Source organism: Tamandua tetradactyla, chromosome 20 (genome assembly GCF_023851605.1).
Source record: "Tamandua tetradactyla isolate mTamTet1 chromosome 20, mTamTet1.pri, whole genome shotgun sequence".
In the NCBI taxonomy this organism is placed as follows: domain Eukaryota; kingdom Metazoa; phylum Chordata; class Mammalia; order Pilosa; family Myrmecophagidae; genus Tamandua; species Tamandua tetradactyla.
The window spans coordinates 63,777,431-63,802,546 of NC_135346.1; the positions used below are offsets into that span (position 1 = coordinate 63,777,431).

General features: G+C 38.9%; 1 protein-coding gene and 1 long non-coding RNA gene across 2 annotated transcripts in view; one reads left to right on the plus strand and one right to left on the minus strand.

Moving 5' to 3' along the window:
* LOC143664254 (uncharacterized) overlaps positions 1 to 15,815 on the minus strand; it is a 34,621-nt gene extending 18,806 nt beyond the window's left edge. Inside the window, exon 1 of the mRNA XM_077137934.1 lies at positions 15,354 to 15,815. The gene's annotated coding sequence lies outside the window, so the exon portion shown is untranslated. The remainder of the gene's footprint in view (positions 1 to 15,353) is intronic.
* The window catches only part of LOC143664264 (uncharacterized), a 75,521-nt gene continuing 65,775 nt past the window's right edge, over positions 15,371 to 25,116 (plus strand). The window contains exons 1-2 of the long non-coding RNA XR_013166397.1: positions 15,371 to 16,411; positions 16,511 to 17,034. This is a non-coding gene — a long non-coding RNA (uncharacterized LOC143664264). The remainder of the gene's footprint in view (positions 16,412 to 16,510; positions 17,035 to 25,116) is intronic.

Below are 25,116 nucleotides of genomic sequence, written 5' to 3' on the forward strand. Positions count from 1 at the left end.
GACAGATGAATAAAACATATGGATCAAAAATAAATAAATAATAGGGGGAACAAATGTTGAAATTAAAAAATATATATATTAGGTAGATGGAAATACTAGTGATAAATGAGAGGGAAGGGTAAGGAGTATGGTATGTACGAGTTTTTTCTTTTTTCTTTTTATTTCTTTCTCTGGAATGATGCAAATGTTCTAAAAAATGATCATGGTGATGAATATACTAGTACGTGATTATATTGTGTGCCATCGATTGTACACGATGTGTGGAATATTTGTATTTGTATGTTAAGAATGTATGTGCTTGTACATTGTTTCATCAATAAAAATTTAAAAAATACATTTCATGAGAAAGGAAAGAATTATTCACACCACAACAGTGACGAAAATAAAGGTTTAATTAAAAAAGATATTTCACAGTAGCCATGAAAAAGCTCTCTCTCCAACATCAGACAGGAAAGAAGCTTTTGTTCACTGTGGATGTTGCTTACTTGTCCCACAGCTACTGGCACTTTCTGAGTGGATCCTGGGGAAGTCCAAGGGCACAGCAGGGGTGCTGTGAGGCAGGATAGATAGGGCATTGAGGTTATGGTCCCTGGCTCCTAACCAGCACCAAAAGTGTTAATACATAGCTGCAAATTTCATGGGACAAAATTTTACCCTAAATCCCTGAAACCTCCCCAAATCATAAAGCTCGTAAAATCATGGACCTGAAGAAGACTCTTAGTCAATAACAGAAAGCATGAAGTCATAAAAATTGTTAAACATCTGCCCAAAAACATATTCTGAGTTTGTGACAAAGCTCCACATGCGCCAATTGTTATCTTCTCCTGGAACAAAAAGACACATGGTGTTCAAAGTTTGAGATAGAAAATGTCTGCTGCAAAGCTTTCCTATACAGCAAGCAAGACATGTATGTGTACTCGGGGCATGTCTTTACCTTGAGTACATCCATGTTAATTTTTTAACATGTACTCTTTCTCTCTAATAAATTTTACTACATATTATACTGTGATCTCATCACTGAATTCTTTCTGGCAATCAGCACTCCCTGAACTTGGATTGAGGCTCAGCTGGCTCTGGTGTCAGCAGGCCTTTGATTACATCTGGAAGCACTAGTTATGGCAAGGCAGGATGTTTCTGGCTCTTTCTTCTTAGTGCACCTTCTCCTGGCCCTCTGACTGAATCACTGAGATGATGTTCAGATTTCCTGATGCCAGTGACTAAGCCCCAGAGAAATACACTCCTCAGTAGATTCACACTGAAGGTCTGGAAAGAATAAACTCAAAGAGGAGCATAATATTCTCCCAGCCCAGAAACTGCCTGGTACCTGGGCTTCTCTACTCACCCTCTGACATCTGGGCAAGCCTCAGATAAGGCACTTGATGCATTACAATGAGTGCCAGTTGCCTTCCACTTGATTCTGCAGAAATCCCACCTGCTCTTCTCCCGAATCCCACCAATGCTCCACCTTTTCCAGTCAGGAGATGTCCACAGTTTGTTGTTGAATTTATCAGGGCTCAAGGAGGGTGACCTGTCCAGCTTCACACACCCAGCTGAAAGTTGTTAAGGCCCAAGCCAGCATTCTCAGGTCATGGCACACCAAGTTAGTTACAGGGGTTGCACAAGCTTAGCAGGGGGTCCACTAGGCATAGTAGGTGGTCAAGGTCTCTCCTTTAACCTGTGCCCCTTTGATCCTGCCCCTAGGACTCCCTTACAGTGCTCACTCCAGGAGGGGGTGAGGGGCAAGGGTTCGTGGTAGAGGTAAAGAATCTCTTGTTTCTCACTCTTGTGAATTTCTCCCATAGCCTCCTACTATAATAAGTGAACACTGCTTCTATCCCAGGAAGTGAAAAATTAACAAAATAATTGGAATTGCAAAGCTTGTTTTACATGGAGAAAATGTAAAACACATTCCTTCAGGGGATATGTCTATCCCCAACATATTGGAACAATAATGCCCACACCCAACAACTATAATCGACTCTCTAAGGAGCTGGACTGCGTTAGTATTGATCGCCACCTCTCCCAGTGTCTGGAGAGTGTCTTCGGCTCTCTCTGATCCTCTGTCACCACAATATACAACAGGAAGAAAATGTAAATTGACTCACAGAGCTACTGTGAGGTTCATATGTGACAAGTACATAGTAGAGAATAAAACTCGTGCTCCTTGTTTTATGATTTATTCTGATTTTTTTAAAAAACTAATCATGTTCAAAATTAATGTCCCAAATAAGTTACCCCTCAATTCATTTTGTCACAATTATTAATTTGGAGGTGCCATTCGTGGAGTTTATCAATGTTTTTACATATTCCTCTTTGTAGCAGTGACAAGTGAATGAAATAAATTGAACAGGTTACTGTTATAGGGATATGAAATTAGAAGCATCTGGAAGAATGAGAGTGAATCATTTAACCTGAAGATTGATGATAAAAACCTGCACATATGGCAGAGTGTTGCAGCAGGAGTAAATTAGACCCATAATCCAGGGCATCTGGAAGAATGAGAGTGAATCATTTAACCTGAAGATTGATGATAAAAACCTGCACATATGGCAGAGTGTTGCAGCAGGAGTAAATTAGACCCATAATCCAGGGCTGAACAGCCAAAATAATATTGTGCTAGGCTTGGTACTTATGTGCTTCAGTGTTTTAACTATGCACTCTAAAATGCCAAGATAATTTGCTCAGCATTCCTTTGATCTGGTCACTTACAAAGAAATGTAAAGGAAAATGTTTCCCTCCACGTCAATGATTCTCAATTGACTTGGGGACATTTTCTGGGTTAAAAGAAATAAGGGGCTGGACTGGCCCCATTGTTCAGTGTTCTCAGATCCTTCAATTTTCAACCTGCAGTCTAGGACTAGGGTAGTTGAGGAAAGCCTTTTACTGGAGAAGATCCTGAGGCTATATCACAAAACCCAGTTTGAACTTCTCCCTTTCAGCATTTGAATAAAGTGATTAAAATCAACTGTTAGATTTGGGAACAAAGGCAAAACAAGAGAATTTAAGGGGAGGCTTAGTTCCCTATTGACTGAGGGTTAAGAGCCTGTTCTGGACCTGCACTAATCTGCCTTGTGAGCCTGACATCTGAGCTCAGACACTTTGGAGAGAGTATCCAATACAATGCTATGACCTGCTCTCTGGAGACAGGAAAGGAAAACCTGATGCATCACCACAGGTGGGTTTCTTTTATCAGGGCTCACGGGCACCCACTTCCACCAGAAATCTTACCATGAGAAGAGGAATGAGGTTCTCATTCTCAAAGTGGAAGTATGCAGGGTCTCCACCCAGAACATGTTTATAAGGGTCCTAGAGTAAGGGAGCAGAACTAGGAGTGTCCCCTACTACACAAGCAAAGTGGCCATATGGTGAAATATTTGAGCATGAAATTTAGTCTGGGAAAGGCCTTCCATATATTTCCGCTAATGGATCTTTCCACTCTGACTTTGAGAAAAGTGCAAGGGAGGCCGCACAGGGAGGTGGGGGTTGAGAAATTGGAGGGATGTGGAGGCCCAACCACGTGGTATCTGGGAGCCTGCAACCTCCAGAATATAGCTGAGAAGGAGGTCACAAAGCCATGGCCTCCACAGGTCCCAACTCCCAAGGTCAGAGTTTTTATGTCTTTAAGATGAGAAGTATAACGAGGTCATTTCAACTGATGTAATGGAGAGATTTGAAATTTTTACCCTCCAAGGATAACTGAGGGTACCTGCACTACCCAAGCCATGCCTGCAAATTTGACTTGGCAATAAAAGAAAAGCTGGGAAGGCACTTGCTGGCATATCATTAAATACTCCGTGTTTACAACTGCATTGCCTGATTTTTCAACCCAGATGTCACTTCTTAGAGGAGCCACTGGGCAATTTGCTTACACTCTCTGTCCCCTCTTCTTGCTCTTCACAAACTGGGATTGATGACAATAGTGCTCACCTCAGAGACTTTGAAAGATTTCTCTTTTTAACATGCTTTAAACAGGTCCTGGCAATTGGACTTGTGTTAAACTGTTATTATTATCTTGTTTAATCCTCAAATCAATCTTGACAGGAGATCATAGATCACAGCTTTACGGATAAATGAAGGACCTATCTCCCATGTGCCATCTGATGCCACTCATTTTGGGAATGTTCTTTATTGTTAAGGGGCCACTGCTGGCTTTACCAAGGCTTGTCCTGCTACCTATTATTTAAATTTCCACCCTTTTAGCTGCTACAGATTTCTGATTCCTTGGTAATAGATTGACCACATGATCTAATCTTGCCGGAATATTCATGCAAATAACAATCGCCATTCCCAAACATTTAAATTCAACCTTGTTAAAAATTCTGCACACATTAACCCTCTGTTCCCCATTCTCTAGCCTCCTTTTATGTCCTGAAAACCTATATTCTAGATTTTATCTCTCACAAATGATAATGAGTTCATATTACTGAGATCATACCACATTTGCCCTTTTTTTGTCTGACTTATTACACTCAATACAATGTCCTGAAGGTTTATCAATATTGTCACATGCTTCAGGACTGTATTCTTTCTCACTTGTGAATAATGTTTATTGTATGTATATACTACATATTGTTTATTATATATTCATCAGTTGAGGGACACTAGGGTATCTTCCCATTTTTGGCCATTGTGTATTTTTATACATATTTTTGTAATAATGAAAATTTTCATAATTGATCGTGGTGATAAATACACATCTATGTGATGATACTGTGAACCACTGATTGTACACTTTGGGTGGATTGTATAGTATTTGAATATATCTCAATAAAATTGCAAGGAGGGTGACCTATCCAGCTTCATAATTCAGCAGAAAGCTATTTAAATACCAAGCAAGTATTCCCAGCCCAGACCACAAAGAGCTGCAAGAGTCCCACAAGCCCAGCAGCGGGTCTGCTTAAGGACAGGACATGGTTGAGGCCCCTCCACCACCATATGCTCCTGGTGACCTGCCCAAGGAGTCATACCAGTGGTCACTGTCAGAGGTGGAGGGGGGGTGGGGAGGTGTTCTATGGTAGAGGTAAAGAATCTCTTTCTTTTTCATTCTGGTGAATTTTTCCCTTAGGCTCCTACAATGATAAGTGAACACTGACCTCCATCAGGGAAGTGAAAAATTAACAAATTAAATTGGAATGGCAAAGCTGGTAACAAATAAGGTATCAGTAGCTAAGAGAGCTCAAGTAGAGTTGACAGGCTACTCTGGAGGCTACTCTTATGCAAGCTTCAGCTAGATACTAATATTTATCATGGTTTCCCAACCCCCAACAAAACCATTCCTACCAACCCTAAAGAACATCTAAGGCTCTATCTGAGATTCTACAAAGGTTCCATCCACTATGATTACTTTTCAGAAACCTAAAACCTCCAGATGGGTTCTTAGGCTAGATAAGTCCTAAAACCCAAAAAGGCCAGCCTCTTCAAGTACATCTCCCTAATCCATATTATCAAGAGCCTTTTCCAAAATGAAAAGTTAGAGTGGGCGTAGCCAAAATTCCTCTAAAAACGGAAAAAGATCAAAGGAGGAGGTGGAGTTATAACAGAGAAAATAGGATTTAACAAATAAGTATGACTGACTGGGGAATTATTATATTGATATTTCTTTAAGTCTCCAGTGTCTTGTAGCACCTAGAAGTAAAAACCTAAAATTGTGGAACTGTTATTCATAGCAAATTCTGAAATCTGTTTTATAGCTGATTGCGTGCTTGGGAAATTATTGTTATTTGTATATATGCTATTGTTCAAAAATAAATAAATACATAAATAATCCTTGCCTGGAAGACCCAAGACAGAACATGATTTGCATTACTGACTGAATCTGTGCTCCATGAATTGCAATTCTAAGACTGAAATAGAAACTTTTATTGTCTTGCTGCTCAGTTGGCTATTTCTTGGTCAATATATTTCATAGGATCATTTTTTTACACTATGCTAATATATTCTTTTTATCTACTATCTTTAGAATTCTATGAACATGTACATACAGGTTTTTGTGTAAACCCAAGATATTTTTTGTATAACTTTGATTTTGAAATAATTTCATACTTACAGGCCATTGGCAAAAATAATACAAAACTCATACAAAGAACCCAAGCATATAGTCAAAGTAATACTTCTTCCTTTCTGATCTGGGTACATTTTTTTTCTCCTCTAATTGCTTATGCTTTCCTGCACAATGCTGAATAACAGTGGTGACAATGGGCATCCCTGTCTTATTCCAGATCTTAGAGGAACAGCTTTCACTCTTTCACCATTGGACATTATGTTAGCTGAGGGTTCTTCACATATGCCTTTATCTTGTTAAGGAAGTTTCCTTCTTTCTTATCTTTCAAAGTGTTTATATCAAGAAAGGATGCTGCTTTGATGCTGAAGGAGTACAGAATGTTACACAGGGCTGATCACAAAGAACCAAAAGTGGATAGCACAAAACTATCTAACAGTAGCACAATAATATAAGTACATTGAATGAAGATGAGTGTAAGTATGGTTGAGGGGAAGGCTGGGAGCATGTGTGACAGAAGGAAGGATAGAGGATAAAGACCGAGATGGTATAACTTGGGAATGCTTAGAGTGGATAATGATGGTGATTATGTATACAAATATAAGAATGTTTTTGCCTGAGGGAGAACAAATGACTGTCAAAATCACAAGGTGTTGAAAATGGGATGATATACAGGAAAAAATAACATCAACACAAACTAGGTTCTATAGTTAAAAGTAACACCGCAATATGCTTCCATTGAATATAACAAAGACAACATGCCAAAACTAAATGTCAATAAAGTAGGGGGACATGGGAGAGGGGCATAGGATTCTTTGTGGAAGAAAAGGAAATAATCTCATAGATTGTGGTGGTGAAAGCATGGCTATATGATAATAACAGGAACTTTTTTATTTTTTTACTTAGGTTGGATTGTATGATGTGGGAATAAAACTGCTTAAAAATGAATAGAGATAGAAGTGATGGAGAAAATATGGAGAAAGAGATGTACCTATTCGCAGTTGGTAGGAAAGCAGAGTTGTGCAGCCCCTCTGAAAGGCAGTGTGGTGGCTCCACAGGAGGCTAAGGGTGGGGTTGCCGTATGATCTTGCAACCCCTTTGCCAAATATATACTTGGAGGAACAGAGAGTGGGGACAGGAATGGAAATTTGCACACTAGTGTTTATGGCAGCAGTATCTGTGACCTGTGTTGGATGGAGGTGGCCTAAGGGTATATCAACTGAGGAATGAAAGGGGGAACTGTGGTATATAAATACAATGGACTACTGAGGGGCTGCAAGAAGGAATGAAGTTGTAAGGCATGCAACTAGGTGAATGAACCTTGAAGACAGTATGTTGAATGAAATGTCAGAATCAAAAATGACAAATATTATCATGCCTCACTCCTATGGACTATGTATAATATACCAACTTGGAGAACTGAAGCAGACAGCATGGGGTTATCAGGCTGGAGCCTATTGTAAAGGGTCCTAGATTGTAAGCTTTTACATCAGTCACATCTTGTAACTGTTATTTCTAAATTCTGAGATGCTGAGCTATTTGTGAATAACCTGGTTTTTCCCTGGAACTTCAGGTATTTGTGTGAAATCTGAAAATCAGTGTGCCAGTTTGAAGCTATTATGTACCCCAGAAAAACCATGCCCTTTAATCCTCATTCATTATTGCTGGGGGATCTTTTTGATTGCTTCCATGGAGATATTAAAACTAAAAATTCAATTCTTCAGTAGCACTAGCCAAATTCCAAGTGCTCAATAGCCACATGTGGCAAATGATGTCTATAATGGACTGTGTAAAAGAACATAACCTTCATTAGAGAAAGTACTATTACATGTGCTGATATGTATCTTACGTATATATTCCATTTTTTGCTTATAAATATTTCTTTTTTATGCTCTATTAATTCCCTTCAATGCCTTTCCTCGACTGTTTTCATTGTATTTCTTTTACATTAAGGTAGGTGCTTATATCATTCATGTTAGTTATGTCTTTAAAGTAGTAAGTATCTTCCTTAATATTAGACAAATAAGGTTCGTATAAACATTGGTTTAGCCTGTGCCATTGGTACTTTTATGTAATGTATTATATTTTTTAATATATTTTTTTCTATCTTTGCCAACATAGCTTTTCTATCTTTGCCAAAATAGCTTTTGCACATTTAAATGTGTCATTTTCTGGTTTCATTTCCTTCTGAAGAGGTAATTTTGAGTTTTCCTTTCAAGTTTTTGAGATTTCCCTCCACCCTACTATATGAATCATTTAAATGCAGAGTCTAGACACTCTTAAAGAGATTTCCCCTTTCAGGAGATTGTACTATCGCAAATAATTAGATGAGTAATTGAAGAATTCATTTTACCTTCAACATTACTGAATTTCTTTGGGTTTACTGTATGTTGACTAAGATGTTGGGTTTGATAAGATCCAATCTGAGATGCTAGGTTTACCATTTATATAATTAACTGGCAGATGTATTTGTTAGGGCTTAATAATTTTTTCATATTAAAGCTATTTCCTTTTATTTCATGGTTGGTATTTGCTTTTCTATGTACTTGACAGAATGCAAGAAGCAAGAAGGCAAGCATTTCATTTTAACTGTCCATAACTTTCCAAAGCACATGGACTAGTGCCTAGCCTATAACTGGTGCTGAGATTTGAGAGGACCTCCACCTAATAACAACTCTTTTGCCCACTGCATTACTGTAAAAGGTGGCAAATGACATGTAAATGCTATCAGATTATTTATTGACAGAGATGTTGAAGGACATAGTTGTGTTGGGTAGAAACAAAGGTCCCTAACATCAAGTCGCAGCAATAAACAGGACTGTCCACCAAAAACAACCACAAACCTGCCTCTTCATGGTAAGGAATGCTTGTAAACATTAAAGTGATATTGAGGTAGCAGAATACCTGTTTGTTTGTTTTTTTGTACCAAATACTTTTGAATGAATATGTGAGTAATAATTTGGAAGCATTAAAAACTTTACTTTTGAACTGTATTCCAGTAGCCTTGATTCTTGGAGATGACTGTTTAACTGTACAGCTCTTATAATGTGACCATGTAATTATGAAAACCTTGTGTCTGATGCTCTTTTTATCCAGAATATGGACAGATCAGTTAAAAATGATTTTAAAAAATTGAATAATGGGGGGAGATAAAGGGTTCTAGTTTGCTAGCTGCAAGAATGTAATAAAACAAGTTAAAGCAAGTCTATAGAAATGTCCAAATTAAGGCACCAACAAGAGGTTACCTTCACTCAAGAAAGGCTGAAGAAGTTCAAGGTTTTTCTCTCAACTGGAAAGGCACATGGTGAACACAGCAACATCTGCTAGCTTTCTCTCCAGGCTTCTTGTTTCATGAAGCTCCCCTAGGGGCATTTTCCTTGTTTGTCTCCAAAGGTCTCTGGCTGTGTGTGCTCTCGTGGCTCTGGTCATTCTGAAGTTTTCTCCAAAATGTGTCCTCTTTTAAATGATTCCAGTAAACTAATCAAGATTTACTTGGAATGGGTGGAGTGACAACTTCATCTGATCAAAAATGTTAATACCCACAACTGGGCATGTCACGGCTCCATGGAGATAATCTAATCAAAAGAGTCCAACCAGTTGGGCCATGGTGGCTCAGCAGGCAGAGTTCTTTCCTGCCATGCTTGGAGACCCAGGTTCGCTTTCTGGTGACTGCCCATGTTAAAAAAAAAAAAGATTCCAAACTACATTATTGAATAGGGATTAAAGAGAAATGGTTGCCATTGCTAGGTATCTACTCAGACGACATGAGGGCAAGGACACAAACAGATATTTGCACACCAATGTTTATAGCAGCATTATTTACAATTGTGAAGAGATGGAAACAGTCAAAATATCCATCAACAGATGAGTGGCTAAACAAACTGTGGTATATGCATATGATGGAATATTATGCAGCTGTAAAACAGAATAAATTTATGAAGTATGTAACAACATGGATGGACCGTAAGGACATTATGCTGAGCGAGATTAGCCAGAAACAAAAGGACAAATACTGTATGGACTCACTGATATGAACTGACATTAGTGAATAAACTTGGAAAATTTCATTGGTAACAGAGACCATCAGAAGATAGAAATAGGGTAAGATATTGGGTAATTGGAGCTGAAAGGATATAGATTGTGCAACAGGACTGAATGTAAAAACTCAGAAATGGACAGCACAATATTACCTGACTGTAATACAAATATGTTAAAACATTGAATGAAGCTGAATATTAGAATGATAGAGGGAGGAGGACTGGGGACATAAATGAAATCAGAAAGAAAGATAGATGATAAAGACTGAAATGGTATGATCTAGGAATGCCTAGAGTGTATAATGATAGTGACTAAATGTACAAATTTAAAAATGTTTTTGCATGAGGAAGAACAAAGGAATGTCATTACTGCAGGGTGCTGAAAATAGATGGTAATTACTATTTTAAAATTTTACCTTACGTGTGAGACTAAAGCAAAAAATGTCTATTTGGTACAAAATTTATATTTTGACTAGTGCATTTCCTAATATAACTTATGTAGACAGCTTAATTAAGCACCATAAGTATGTGGAACCTTGAGTAGGATATGGCATTTTGTTGGTTCGTCCAGAGTGATGCCCCGATAAATCCCAGGGTGATTTGAATCGTGAATAAAAAAGGATCTGCAAAGTCCCCTTCAGGGAATGATGAGAAAGGGGGAAAATTCAACTTCCCCAAGTCGAATTCTTGATATTCTCACAAGCAGTGTGAACAACCAAAGCTATAGGCTGAGCCCCCAGTCTTGGGGTCTGTTCATATGAAACACTTAACCCCACAAAGGATAGGTCAAGCCTACTTAAAATTTAGGCCTAAGAGTCACCTTCAAGATAGCCTCTTTTGTTGCTCAGATGTGGCCTCTCTCTCCAGCCAACACAACAAGCAAACTTACCACCCTCTCCGTCTACGTGGGACATGACTCCCAGGGGTGTGGACCTTCCTGGCAACGTGGGACAGAAATCCTAGAATGAGCTGAGACTCAGCATCAAGGGATTGAGAAAACCTTCTCGACCAAAAGGGGGAAGAGTGAAATGAGACAAAGAGTCAATGGCTGAGAGACTCCAAACAGAGTCGAGAGGTTATCCTGGAGGCTATTCTTACACATTAAGTAGATATCACCTTGTTAGTCAAGATGTAATGGTGAGGCTGGAGGGAACTGCCTGAAAATGTAGAGCTGTGTTCCAGTAGCCATGTTTCTTGATGATGATTGAATAATGATATAGCTTTCACAATGTGACTGTGTGATTGTGAAAACCTTGTGTCTGATGCCCCTTGTCAACAGAACACATGGAACAAAAATAAATAATATGGGGAACAAATGTTAAAAAAACTCTTACCTTATGTGTGAGACTAAAGCAAAAAATGTTTATTTGGTACAAAATTTATATTTTGATTAGTGCATTTCCTAATATAACTTATGTAGATAGCTTAATTAAACACCATAAGTACATGCAACCTTGAGTAGGGCATGGCATTTTGTTGGTTTGTCCAGAGTGATGCCCCGATAAATCCCAGAGTGATTTGAACCGCGAATAAAAAGGATTTGCAAAGTCCCTTTTGAGGAATGATGAGAAAGGGGGAAAATTCAACTTCCCCAAGTTGAATTCTTGATATCTCACAAGCAGTGTGGACAATCAAAACTATAGGCTAACCCCCAATCTTGGGGTTTGTTTATATGAAGCTTGGCCCCACAGGGGATAGGTCAAGCCTACTTGGAATTGGGCCTAAGAGTCACCCCAAGAGAGCCTCTTTTGTTGCTCAGATGTGGCTTCTCTTCCCAACCAACACAAGAAGCAAACTCCCCACCCTCCCCCTGTCTACGTGGGACATGACTCCCAAGGGTGTGGCGCTTCCTGGCAACGTGGGACAGAAATCCTGGAATGAGCTGAGACTCAGCATCAAGGGATTGAGAAAAACCCCAGAGTGAGCTCATACTCAGCATCGGATGATTGAGAAAACCTTCTCCACCAAAAGGTGGAAGAGTGAAATGAGACAAAATAAAGTGTCAATGGCTGAGAGTTTCCAAACAGAGTCGAAAGAGGTTATCTTGGAGGCTATTCTTGCGCATTAAGTGGACATCACCTTTTTAGTTACGGTGTAATGGAGAGGCTGGAGGGAACTGCCTGAAAATGTAGAGCTCTGTTCCAGTAGCCATGCTTCTTGAAGATGACTGTATAATGATACAGCTTTCACAATATGACTGCGTGATTGTGAAAACCTTGTGTCTGATGCTCCTTTTATCTACCTTATCAACAAATGAGTAAAACATATGGAATAAAGATGAATAATGGGGGAACAAACGTTTAAATAAATTTAGAGTGAAATGCTGGTGATCGGTCAGGGGGAGGGGTGGGGGTTATGGTATGTATGAATTTTTTTCTGTTTTCTTTTTATTTCTTTTTCTGGGTAGATGCAGATGTTCCAAGGGATGATCATGATGATGAATATGCAACTATGTGATGATATTGTGAATTACTGATTGTATATGTAGAGCGGAGTGGTCAGAGGTTATGGATGTTGGCGTTTGTTTGGTGTGTTTTTTTTGGTGTTTAAAAAAAATAAAAAAGAAATGATTGCTCCTGCAAAACTGGATTAGGATTAGGGCATGGCTTTTCTGGCATGCATCATCCTTTCAAACCAGCAACAGAGGGGTAAGGGGTATAGGATGTATAAGTTTTTTTCCTTTTTTCTTCTTATTTCTTTTTTTGCAGTGATGCAAATGTTCTAAAAATGATCATAGTGATCATATGTGATGGTGTGAGCCATTGATTGCATACTTTGAATGGATTTTATGTGTGAAGGTATCTTAATAAAAATACTCTTTAAAAAAACTGTTACTTCTCCTCAAGAATGACCATGTATTTTGCTTGTAATACATTTAACACTGCATTTCCATTGACTCTATATTAGAATGGACTGTGAAATGAGTCTACTTTGACTCCCTTCTCATAATTTGCATCCTGGTCACAGTCCATATTTGATCAAATAAATTATTTTCAGTTTTCTCTGGGTTAGCATATACATACAAGAGTTCTCTATTTTCATCACCTGCAGAAATATTTGAGGAAGAAGTTACTTTTTTATAACATTATAAAGGTCATAATTGGTTTCTATAAAGGCTCTGGAGGCATTCTTGAGTATTTCATCCTGTAGAGCTCATAAATCTGCTCCATACTTTGCTTGAGTTGTTTTTAATTTTTTTTTGTACTGATGCTCAAGTAATAACTCTCTGTGAATTACAATGTGAGGGGAATTTGTTCATTTTTATTGTGTCATATTGGTTTAACCTCACACATTGTTCTTTCCCAGACCCTCATATTAAGTTTGTCTTTAATATTTTTATTGATTTAAATAATGAAATTATTTTTGTTATATTATTAACATTGGTGTGTTAGCTAGTAGCATAGATTTATTGGTTATTGGTTTGGCTTCCATAGCTTTCAGTTTCTCTTTTATATTTAAAAAGTTTAACTAAATTCTTTTTTCTTTTGATCCTTTCAAACACCACATGTAAATGTTTAACTTTTTAGCCTTAACTGCTTTTCTTTTTCTCTTACATTAGATCTCTTACTTTTTTAATTGAGAAAAATAACATATGCAGAAAAGCAATAAATTTCAAAGCACATCGCAACAATTAGTTATAGAACAGATTTCAGAGTTTTTCATTGAAGAACTAGTGTATACAACCAGAGAAAACTTTCTAAATTTGAAAACAGAGAATAAAGAAAAGAATTTCAAAATAATTCACTTATCAGATGAAAATATTAATTATGGGAAATAGGCATATAAACATGGAAATTATAGATGTACTTATTTTCCATCCAAATGGAGATACGCAAAATTAAACTAAGTGCTTTCAGACTCTGAATTTTTAACAGAAAAAATTTAGCTTTAATGAATATATCTACAAAAAGTAGTCAGTGACCGCTTGGCTCTTAATTATAGCAACAATTTAAAGCCCTCCAGAAATTTTAAGCAGTATAATTTCTCTTAATGCATGAATTTTACTTCGTGCAAACCTATTCTGATTTGGAAGCAGCATAAACAACTATACAGAGAAAAAGGGATGAATTAAGTATATTTCAAACATTCCATTGACAAGTGAGAAAACTGAGACAAAATGGAGTTACCATAGCTTAGCGATTTAAGGAATACGGAGGTCATCCAGGAGGTTACTCTTATGCAGGTCTCAGCAGATCCTACAACCTGCCAAGGTATGCAAAACCAAAAGCAACGTTTCAGGAGGCACCAAACAACTACAAGCTAAAGAAATCAGTAAACTATTTAAGTTGAAGGACATTTAGAAAACCCTAACTATCCAATCATAATTCTTTACAAACAATTTAAGTCATCTCTATTTTTTTTTCTCCAAAAACCCTTGAATTAAAGTCCCAAAACCGGAAGCAAGTTTGGGTTGCTCACCCAATTGCAATTCTAAGACCAAACACTTTTGTTATAATACAACTCAGCTCAGTCCGTAATTTCTCCTTCAACACAAGTTTGCTCCCATTAAAGCCAGGAAAGTAAAATTGAAATAAATTTCATCTTTAGAGGGAAAAAGATACCTAAAATTAAAATAAGTTGGGAGTTCTAATACAGGTACTTGCAAATTTTTCAACATTTAAAAAACGACGTTGGGGGCGGGCCGCGGTGGCTCAGCAGGCAAAGTGCTTGCCTGCTATGCCGGAGGACCTCGGTTCGATTCCCGGCCCCAGCCCATGTAACAAAAACAGAAAAACAAAATACAATAAAACAAGAAAATGTTTGGAGATGTTTCCCTTTCTTCCTTCCTTCCTTCCTTCTATCCTTCCTTCCTTCTCTCTGTCTTTCCTTAAAAAAAAAAAAAAAAAAAAAAAAAAAAAAAAAAACGACGTTGGTGTTGCAGGCTATAGCAGCTGGTAAAAAAAAAAAAATCAGTAAAAGCATAGACAAAAAGGCACCATTTTCCCTTTCCCCTCGGGCTGCAATGTGGGTCGATTGGAAGATTCCAATATTTTGTATATTCCTTTCAGAATTGGATATGCTTTTTACCTTTCTCTGAATCTGTATTGGAATTATCTTCAGGAACAATCCTAACACGCTAAAAAATAAAATAAAATAAAAATCCCTACAGTACGTCAGATGTCGCGATCCCTCAGTAAATGAACACTTAGGTAAAATAAATCTTGCTAAAATATTACATGCAAAGTAAAGAATCATTCACACCGTGACAATGAAGAAAGTGAAGACTCTGGCTCGCTATTTAAGAAAAAAAACATCACACAGCAGCCGCGGAGAAACCCCTCCCCGAATCCTGCTGCCAACAGGAAATTTTCACTCACTGCGGACGTCGCCCAACTCGTCCGAGCGCGCCCAGCGCCGGCGGATGGATCCCGGGGATGTGTCCGGGGAGTCTGCGGCCGCAGAGAGGTTGAGAGCGTGGGTGCCCCGGTGCCCCAGGCCGTGGGTGCGCAGCGCAGGGAGCTTCTGCTCTCTCCGGGTCGGGCACCCTGTCCCGGCCCTCTGGCTCATCACTGAGATGGTGTCAGATTCCTCAGTGCCAGTGACCGAGCCTGGTGAAGTAGACGCCTCAGCAGATTCAATTCTCAAGGTCCAGAAAGAAGAATCAGCCGCCTGAGGAGCAGGGTGGTCCCGTCTCCATCTCCAGACTCTTCTGCCAGCCTCAACGCTGGAAGCTGGGCTTTACCCCCCGCCCGCTCCCACCTGGGCGAGCCCGGGACAGAGCTCCGGGTGCGTCACAAAGGGTGCCTGGACTGCGCTCGTCTCTCCCCGCAGAAGCTCCGCCCGCTCGGCGTCCTCCCCTCCCCTCCGCGCCTCTCCTCAGCTCTGACCGGAGGGGAGTGTCCGCGGCCTGTTGCTCAGTGTGTGGAGGAGACCACACCGCCGGTTGGAAGCGGTGCTGATCCGAACCAGGGTTCCCAGCGCAGGCAGCAGAACAGGGATTCCCTAAGCCCAGCCGAGGGCCGCTTAAGCACAGGAGGTGGTTGAGGCCCCTCCTCAACCATTTGCTCCTTGGAACCTGCCCAGAAGACTCTGTCAGTGCTCGCTGTGGGGCGTATCTATGGGAGAAGTAGATGAGATTTGGGGGGTTTTTTCTTACGAATTTCTTCCATAGACTCCAATTATGGCAAGTGAACACTGTCCTTATCCCAGGAAGTGAAAAATGAACTGCCATTGCAAATGTTTTACACGAAGAAAATGAACTATGTTGCTAAAAGGCTTTTCATCAGAGTATTTGATACATCTCCCAGCACCTTGGAGCACCTAATAACCGTACTCTAAAAGAGAGCATGTCAGGAGCTGGACTGCCAATTTTTGCAAATCTGCTATAAATTCCCAACATAAAAACAAGCGTGGATATGAGTAGACATTCGGTAGAGTAAGTAAAGAGATGATTTATCTGTTCTTAATTTCATCTAAGCTTTAAATAAATCTTTTGTAAAGATTTGACAGTTCATACAATGGTCTTCTGTTTCAGAAACAAGAACAGCTTTTCACTACAGTCTGATCATCATATGGTAAAATTTTTAAAGGAAAGAAAGGAAGATTCGGATTTCTTTTTGGAACTATTTTTCTTGTTCTTTAAGGGTTTTTCCTTAGACCTCCAATTTCTTTTTTTTTTTTCTTTCCTTCCAGTTGTTGATTGTAGGGGTTAATGCTGCTATAAACACTGATGTTGAAGTATCTGTTAAGATCCTGCCTTCATTTTCTTTGGGGACACACTTGGAAGTGGAATTGCTGAGCCATGTGGTAATTGTGTACTACCTAAGTACAGTTTGGGAACATTGCTTCTGATGCCACTTCCTAATGAGAAGCCAGTTCAACTAGGAAAAGAATTATCTGAATCCTAGTTTTTCACCCTAACATTACCACTATCACCTAGGAAAAGAAACCAAATATCTAAGTACTCCTGTCAGTCAAAGGAAAAACATTATTTATGCTTTTACCAAAAAATGGAGCTACACAATGTAAAAGACCAAAAGTCATATGGAGCTGCATAAGGTATTTTTGCTTCTTTTGGTTAGAATGGAGTTACATGCAAACTTATCCAGTTCTTTTTTTCCTTCTATGTCCAAAGTTGAAGGCAGATAATACTTTAAGATCCATCACATCTCCTGAAATGAATAACCACTTATACTAGATTTCTTCCAGCATTAGCAGTATGGAAAACCATTGCCTTCTCACTCTCCAGGGTGCTGGTTGAGTAGTCTGAACTCAGTCTTATATGGTTTCCCTTGTATGTAGTAGATTGTTTTTCTCTTGTTTTCAGGATTTTCTGCTTCTCTTCAACATTTGACAGACTGATTAGTATGTGTCTTGGGGAAAGCCTATTTGGATTTATTCTGTTTGGAGTTTGTTGGGCTTCTTTGACTTGTGTATGTATGTTTTTTATAAGGGTTGAGAAGCTTCCCCCTATTATATCCTGAACTGCTCTTCCTAGCCCTTCACTGCTCTGTTCTCCTTCTGGGACACTGTGGTAGTTGGAGTCAGGTGTGAACTTGGCCATGTGAAGGTGCCTAGATCTGCTGCTGTGGAAATGAGCCAATGGGGTGTGAACCTCATCTGTTGCTGATTACGTCTGCTGTCGGATAGGAGGCGTGCCTGCTGCAATGAATGAAGTTTGATTTAATTGGCTGGTGCTTAAATGAGAGAGCTCGATGTAGCACAGCCAAAGCAGCTTAGCATACCTCATCTCAGTCCCCGGCCTTTAGATACAGAAAGGAATCACCCCAGGGAAAGTTGTTGGAACCCAGAAGCCTAGAGAGAAGGCCAGCAGAGATCACCCTGTGCCTTCCCACATAAGAAAGAGCCTCAGTTGAAAGTTAGCTGCCTTTCCTCTGAAGAACTATACGTTAACTAAATAAATCCCTTTTATTGAAAGCCAGTCCATCTCTGGTGTGTTGCATTCTGGCAGCTAGCAAACTAGAACAGACACCAGTGATTCTTCTATTTGTGCACTTCATTTTGTCTATCATTTCCATGAAATCCAATTCCAATTTTCCATCTTTTTTGCCATTTGCTCTTTGAGTCTTCAAAGTCAATTATTCTATCCTCTATATCACTTATTCTTTCTTCTATCTCTTAAAATCTGGTGTGGTGTGCCTCTAGTATGTTTTTTATTTGGTCAACAGATTCTTTAATCTCTGTGATATCTGCTATTTTTCTATTTATTCTTTCAAATTTCTCTTTATGCTGGTCTACTGTCTTCTTGATCTCCTTTATATCGTTTGCCATTCCACTTATTTTATTAAGTAGAGTTGTATGAACATCTTTGATTAGTTGTTCCAATGTTTGTGTCTCCTCTGGTGTTTTAATTTGGCCATTAGGCAGGGCTATATCTTTCTGCATTGTGATATGCTTAGTGATCTTCTGCTGTCTTCGTGGCATGTAAATATCTTGAATGATTTACTTTGGAAGTTGATTTCTTTCCGTAGTCTAAGGCCATGTGTTTGCAGGATGAATGTACAGCAGCAGGAAGCAGGGTATGGGGTGGGGCACTCAGTGCCGTGATTTGTTTCAGGGCAGGTATAGCATAGGTTGGGGATGTTATGCTAATGCTTGTGAATGTGGTCACCCAGTGGCCAGGGAGGATGAAGCTGCGGGGGTGCACCAGTCTGGGGAGCATAACCCTGCTGTGCAGTGGCCTAGGGTACAGGGCTCTTTGTGCACATGTGCAGAACTGTGGCAGTAGGTTGGCATTATGCCTTCATGGGTTGGGGGCAGATGGAGCCGACAGCACATGTCAGCACTTTCTCAGAGCTGGAAAGTGAGGCTGAGGGCTGTGAGCATGAGTGGTTCTAGGACTCCTGTAAACTGAGGTTCCTAGAGCTGAATGATATGATTGGGGGCCTGTATGCATATGTGGGTCTAGGAGTGCTATAAACTGATATGCAGAGCTCAGGAGGGGAAGAGTGAGGCTGTGTGACACTATGGGCCGGGAGGTGGGGGTAGCCTGGTATGGAGATGGAGATTAGCGCCCACAGCCTTTATGTACTGGCAACAGCCTGCAGGGAACAGGGAGAAGGAAGTAGTGCTAGGGAGGGGTGCAGGAGAGGTGCATTGGGCTGCACTTAGGACAAGGGTGTGGGGTAGGTACATGCACTGGGGGCTGGTGGGGTGGGGGTGCCTGGGGCATCAGGAATGGGAGTGGGTGATGGAGTTTGGGTGCATGGATGTGGGATGAGTTGCTGGTCACAGGGCTGTGCCAGTAAGAGTAGTGCACCCAAGGAACATGGCCTGGCTTACTCCCTAGTCCCCAGTTCCCATCCATTCACTCCCGTGGGCTCTGTGCCTCTATGCCAGGCTCCAACTTTCTGCCTTTCAGTTCCTTGGCCTCTGCAACCAGGGCTGCCCTAGGTGGTGCAGAAGGCTCTCCCAGGTCAGCCTCACTCCTGAATCGCCACCTCAATCACACTTCTGTCCCTTCGCTAACTTTTCCATGGAGCAGGGCTAATCTTGAGCTAATCTATTCAGCCGTCTTCCCTGTCCTGCCACCCTCTTTTAAAATCCTTTTTAGTTTTTTCAAGTTCAGTAGTGATATCACCATTTTCTTTTTCATTTAGTTACTTGTTTCTTTTCTCTTTTATTCTTTGATAGTCTGATGAAGGTTGGTTAATTTTATTGAATTTTTAGTTGCTATTGTGGATGGAATTTTCTCTTGATTGCCTCCTCAGATAGCTAATCACTAGTGTATACAAACACTGCTGATTTTTGTGTGTTGATCTTGTATCCACTGCTTTGCTTAACTTGTTTATTAGCTTCAGCAGCTTTATCATAGTTTTAGGGGGGTTTCTAAATATAGTATGCTGTCTGCAAATAGTGGAAGTTTTACTTCTTCCTTTCTAATTTAGATACCTCATTTCTTTTTCTTGTCTAATTGTTCTGGCTAGAACATCTAGCTCAGTGTTGAATAGCAGTTGTGACAGTGGGCATCCTTGTCTTGTTCCTGATCTTACAATGAAAGCTTTCAGGCCTTCCCCATTGGGTACGATGTTAACTGTGGGTTTTGCATCATGCCCTTTATCATGTTGAGAAGGTTTCCTTCTGTTCCTATCTTTTGAAGTGTTTTTTTATCAAGAAAGGGTGTTGGATTTCACAAAATGCTAATTCAACATCAATTGGGATGATTATATGTTTTCCCCCTTTCTATTTGTTAATGTGGTGTATTAGTGGGGTTTTATTTGTGTGTTGAACCACCCTTGCATACCTTGGATGAAACCCACTTGCTCAGAGTGTGTATTTCTTTTAATGTGCCATTGGATTCAATTTGCAAGTATTTTGTTGAGGAATTTTGTATCTAGATTCATAGAGATTGTTTTTACATTCTTTTCTGGCAGGATTTTTATCCAGGTTTGATATTAGGGTAATGCTGGCTTTGTAGAATAAGTTATGTAGTTGTCTCTCTTCTTCAGTTTTTTGGAAGAGTTTGAGAAAGAATGGTATTAATTTTTCTTGGAATGTTTGGCAAAATTTTCCTATGAAGCCATCGGGTCTGGGATTTTCTTTGTAGTTTTTGATGACTGATTGAATCTCTTTACTTGTGATTTTTTTTGAGGTCTACTAGTCTTCTCTAGTTATTATATATTATGTGTTTCTGTGATATTGTCCTTTTCATCTAAATTATCTAGTTTGTTGGCATACAGTTGTTCATAGTAACATGGTAATGTCCCCCTCTCATTTCTGATTTTGTTTATTTGTTTATTTGAAACTTCTCACTTTTCATCTTTGTCAGTCTTCCTGGCCCTTTTCCCTTCCCTTCTTCTTCTGGGATACCCACGATGCATATGTTTGTATGCTTTGTGCTGTCAATCAATTCCCTGAAGCGCTGCTGAAAATTTTCCATTTTTTTCTCCATTTGCTCTTTTTTCTGTTTGAATGTGATGATTTGTCTTCTAGCCCACTGATTCTTTCTTCTGCCTCTTCAAATCTGCTGTTGTGTGCTGCAGTATATATATATTTAAGTGGCTAAAATGATTTAATTAAAAATCATAAGTGGATGATAAAGTGTGTAGTAACTGAAAATTTACTGATTATTTATTTGCACTCCTTTGATTAGTTTTTCCAGATTATGATTCCTCTGACTTTTTGATTTGTTCCTTTGCTTGGGCTATTTCTTCTTTAGTTTTGGTATGCCTTGTGTGTTTTTTTGTTTGTTTGTTTTTTGCTGTTTTCTGATAATATTATTATTATGATTGGCCTATTTTGAATGTCAGTTGTTCTCTTTTGTCTAGGATTTAGTTGTTGTCTGGGTTTGTTTTAGGACACTGCTTTGATAGTTGGGTCATCATTTCTCAGCAAAACAGAGACTGGTACCTGTGCAGTGGGTATAGACCAGCTCTGATGAGCCTGGGATTGGGTCTGGAGAGGCTCTGAAAAGCCCTGAAGTTTTCGCCTGCACTTTCTAGCCTACCCAGTAGTTGGAGGTGTTCAGTGGCTTTATTGTCCTCAGTAGCTGTTTAGCTCCTGGATCCCCGCCAGTGTCTAACCCGTCAGGGCTGAAACTGTGGAGTTCCTGTGTCCTCACTTTGCTGGCCAAAGTCTGTCTCTGTTGGGCCTGTGTCTCCCACTTTATGTGCAGTAGAGGATTCCCCCAGTTTTCCCGGTCTATAGCTGTCTCTCAGGCAAGGATTTGGCTGCCCACTGTTGTTTCTCTCAAGGGTGGGGGATGGGTACAAGGAGATACAGTCCCTGTCTCTGAGAAATGAAGACTCATTTTCTCAGAGTCTTCGTCCCTTACTGACCTGGGCCTTGAGGTGTCAACCCTTGTCTGCCGGTTCTCAAACAGTTGATTCAGACAGCTTCTTCTACCTGGCTATTTGCTGCTTTGGGGAAAAATTCTGCCGTTCCCTCCCTAAGCCTCCATTTTGAAAACTCCTCCCTGTTGCCCTTTTATAACACTCTTCCCTCCTCAGCATCCTAGGTCCTGCCATGGATCCCTCTGGGCGTGGTTCTCTGTATCTTGATGTGAGTGTGGATCTGCCTCACTGCTGTGAGAGATTTTGTAGTCTGTGTCCCTACTGGGAGATAGGAGGGATCCTAGCTGCTGCCTTTGAGACTGTGTTGCGTGGGACTGAGTGGGGAGGGGGTACTGGCCAGTCCAGGCAGAATTTTCCTACCTGGTATTTTTCTCTTTCTTCAATTAAGCATTTGTGGAATCTTTCTCCAGTTTACACCTTCCTACAGGGTTCTGAACAAGTGAGAATTGTCCTATTCTTTCACTGAGTCTCTGGGGAGATTTCAATAGCTGTTTACATTGCCATGTTGATGATGTCCTGCATCCATAAGTTTTGATATGTTATTTTCCCATTTTCATTTGTCTCAAGATATTTCTCTTGCAATTTCTCCTTTGAACCACTGATTGTTTAAAAGCATGTTGTTTCATCCTGATTATTTGCAAATTTTCCAGTTCTCAAGCTGTTATTGATCTCAAACTTAATTCCATTATTCAGAGAAAATGCTTTGTATACTTTCAAACTTTTTATTTTATAGAGAACTTTTTTGTGCCCCAGCATGTGGTCTATCCTGGAGAATGTTCCATGTGTACTTGAGAAGTTGTACATCCTGCTGTTTTGATGTGCGATGCTCTCTATATATCTTTTAGGTCTACTTCATTAATCACATCATTTAGGTTCTCTGTTTCTCTCTTGATTCCCTGTTTAAACATTCAGTCTATTGAAGAGAATGTGAGTTGATGCCTCTCACTATTATTGTTGAGATGTCTTTTATTTCCTTCAGTTTTGCCACTGTTTGTCTCATATACCTGGGGCACTTTGAGTAGGTGTATAAATATTTATGATTGTTATTTCTTCTTGGTGAATTGCCCCTTTTATTTTTTTTTTTACTGCAACTGTTTATTATATTTAGAAGTCTACAAATTTGAGCTTTTAAGAAAGATTCACAAAATATTCATTGAAACCACACTTTTGGTTGATCAAATTTCAAATATATTTTTCTGTGTTGAGCAATATATTCTATGCTGTCTAAAACACAGCAAAATTACTTTTATTTATTTATTTATATACATTCTGTCATTTTGTGAAAACCAAGATTAAGATAAAAATATTAACAAAATGACCTACTCACAACTGTATTTTCCCATTACTTAAATATTTTCTGTAGCTGTATCTTCTTACCTTGTTCGATTTTAATTCTGTATACTACATCAGTTTATAAATGCACTTAGGGAGTTCTCATCTTATATTTCTCATAAATTCAATGAGTTGAATGTTCTCAAAAGGCAAAATTAATCTCCCTGGCAATGAGGAAGCTAAGGTTTGTTAAAAGCCCTCACTGAAAAATATTTTAAAATTTATAGATCATACAAAATAATTTACAAAAGGACAGATGTTTTTTGTTTTTTTTTTTGCATGGGCAGTCACCAGGAATTGAACCTGGGTCTCTGGCATGGTAGGCAAGAACTCTGCCTGCTGAGCCACCGTGGCCTACTTGGAACAGATGATTGTAAACATTATTTTAAAATCACCATGACGTGTAGAAATATAAATGCAGCAATCTGTCAAATTAGACACCAATCATTTTTGGTATTTTGTTTTTATTCTTTGCTCCTTTTTAATGAAATATGCTTGTAGTGGATTTTGTCTCTCCAAGCTGATCCAGCCTAAGCTCCCACAGCAACCCTTTGCCTGTGAATCATGCAGTACTGAGACTCCTGAAATGAAGGCTCAGTCCATGGGGGGATGGCAGGGGCTAGTGTCTACAGGTCCCCAGCTGATGAGATGAAAGATCCCAAGAACACAAAGTACAGATATGCCCAGACACGCCACAAGGGAAGGCATGCACAGGAAGTGATGCAAACAAATTACAGCAAAGCTTCTGCCACCAAAATAAAAATTTCTCCAAAGAAATGCTAAAAATCAGAAATATATATATATTATGTGAAAAAAGTTGCAAAAACAATCTTCCCTTTTTATCGATATATAGTGTCCTTATTTATAGCATAACATTTTAAAATTTAAAGTCTTATTTTTTTGTCCGGTATTAGTATAGCTGCCCCAGCTTTGTTTTCATTACTGTTTTTTTTTTTTTTTTTTTTTTGGAATATCTTTTTCCATTCTTTCAGTTTCAACCTATTTGTATCTTTGGGTTTAAAGTGAGTCTCTTGTAAATGGGTTATAGATGGATCTTTTTTTAAAGATACTTTATCATTCTGTGTCTTTTAATTGAAGAGTTGAAGAGTTTAATCCCCACTTAGAGTGGGTCTATTTAGATTTATTTTATTTATAGTACATTGGGTTTCTTTGATTTGCATATTTATGTCTTTTATAATGGTTGGGAAATTTTCAGTTATTATTTCCTCAAATATTCTTGGCTCTTCTATTTTCAGCTCTCCTTCTGGGACAACTATGATGCATATATTTGTGCTTTTCATGTTGTCAATCATTTACCTGAGAGGCAGCTCAATTTTTTCCTTTTTTTTTCTCCATTTGTTCTTTTGTGTGTTCAAATTTGGTTGCTCTGTCTTCTTGTTCACTAATCCTCTCATCTGCCTTTTAAAATGTCCTGTTGAGTGTCTCTAGTATATTTTTAAATCTCATCTACAGTGTGTTTCATTTCCATAAGATTTGCTATTTTTATATGTATTCTTTCAAATTCATCTTTAGTCTCTCCTAATGTCTTTTTTTAAATTAATTAATTAATTAATTTTTTTATTAATTAAAAAAAGAATTAACAAAACAATTAGAAATCATTCCAATCTACATGTACAATCAGTAATTCTTAATAACATCACATAGTTGCATATTCATCATTTCTTAGTACATTTGCATCGATTTAGAAAAAGAAATAAAAAGACAACAGAATAAGAATTAAAACAATAGAAAGAAAAAAAACAAAAACAAAAACAAAAACAAAAAACCTATAGCTCACATGCAGCTTCATTCAGTGTTTTAACATAATTGCATTACAATTGGGTAGTATTGTGCTGTCCATTTCTGAGTTTTTATATCCAGTCCCGTTGTACAGTCTGTATCCCTTCAGCTCCAATTATCCCTTCTCTTTTTTTTTTTTAATTAACGGAAAAAAAGAAATTAACCCAACATTTAGAGATCATACCATTCTACATAT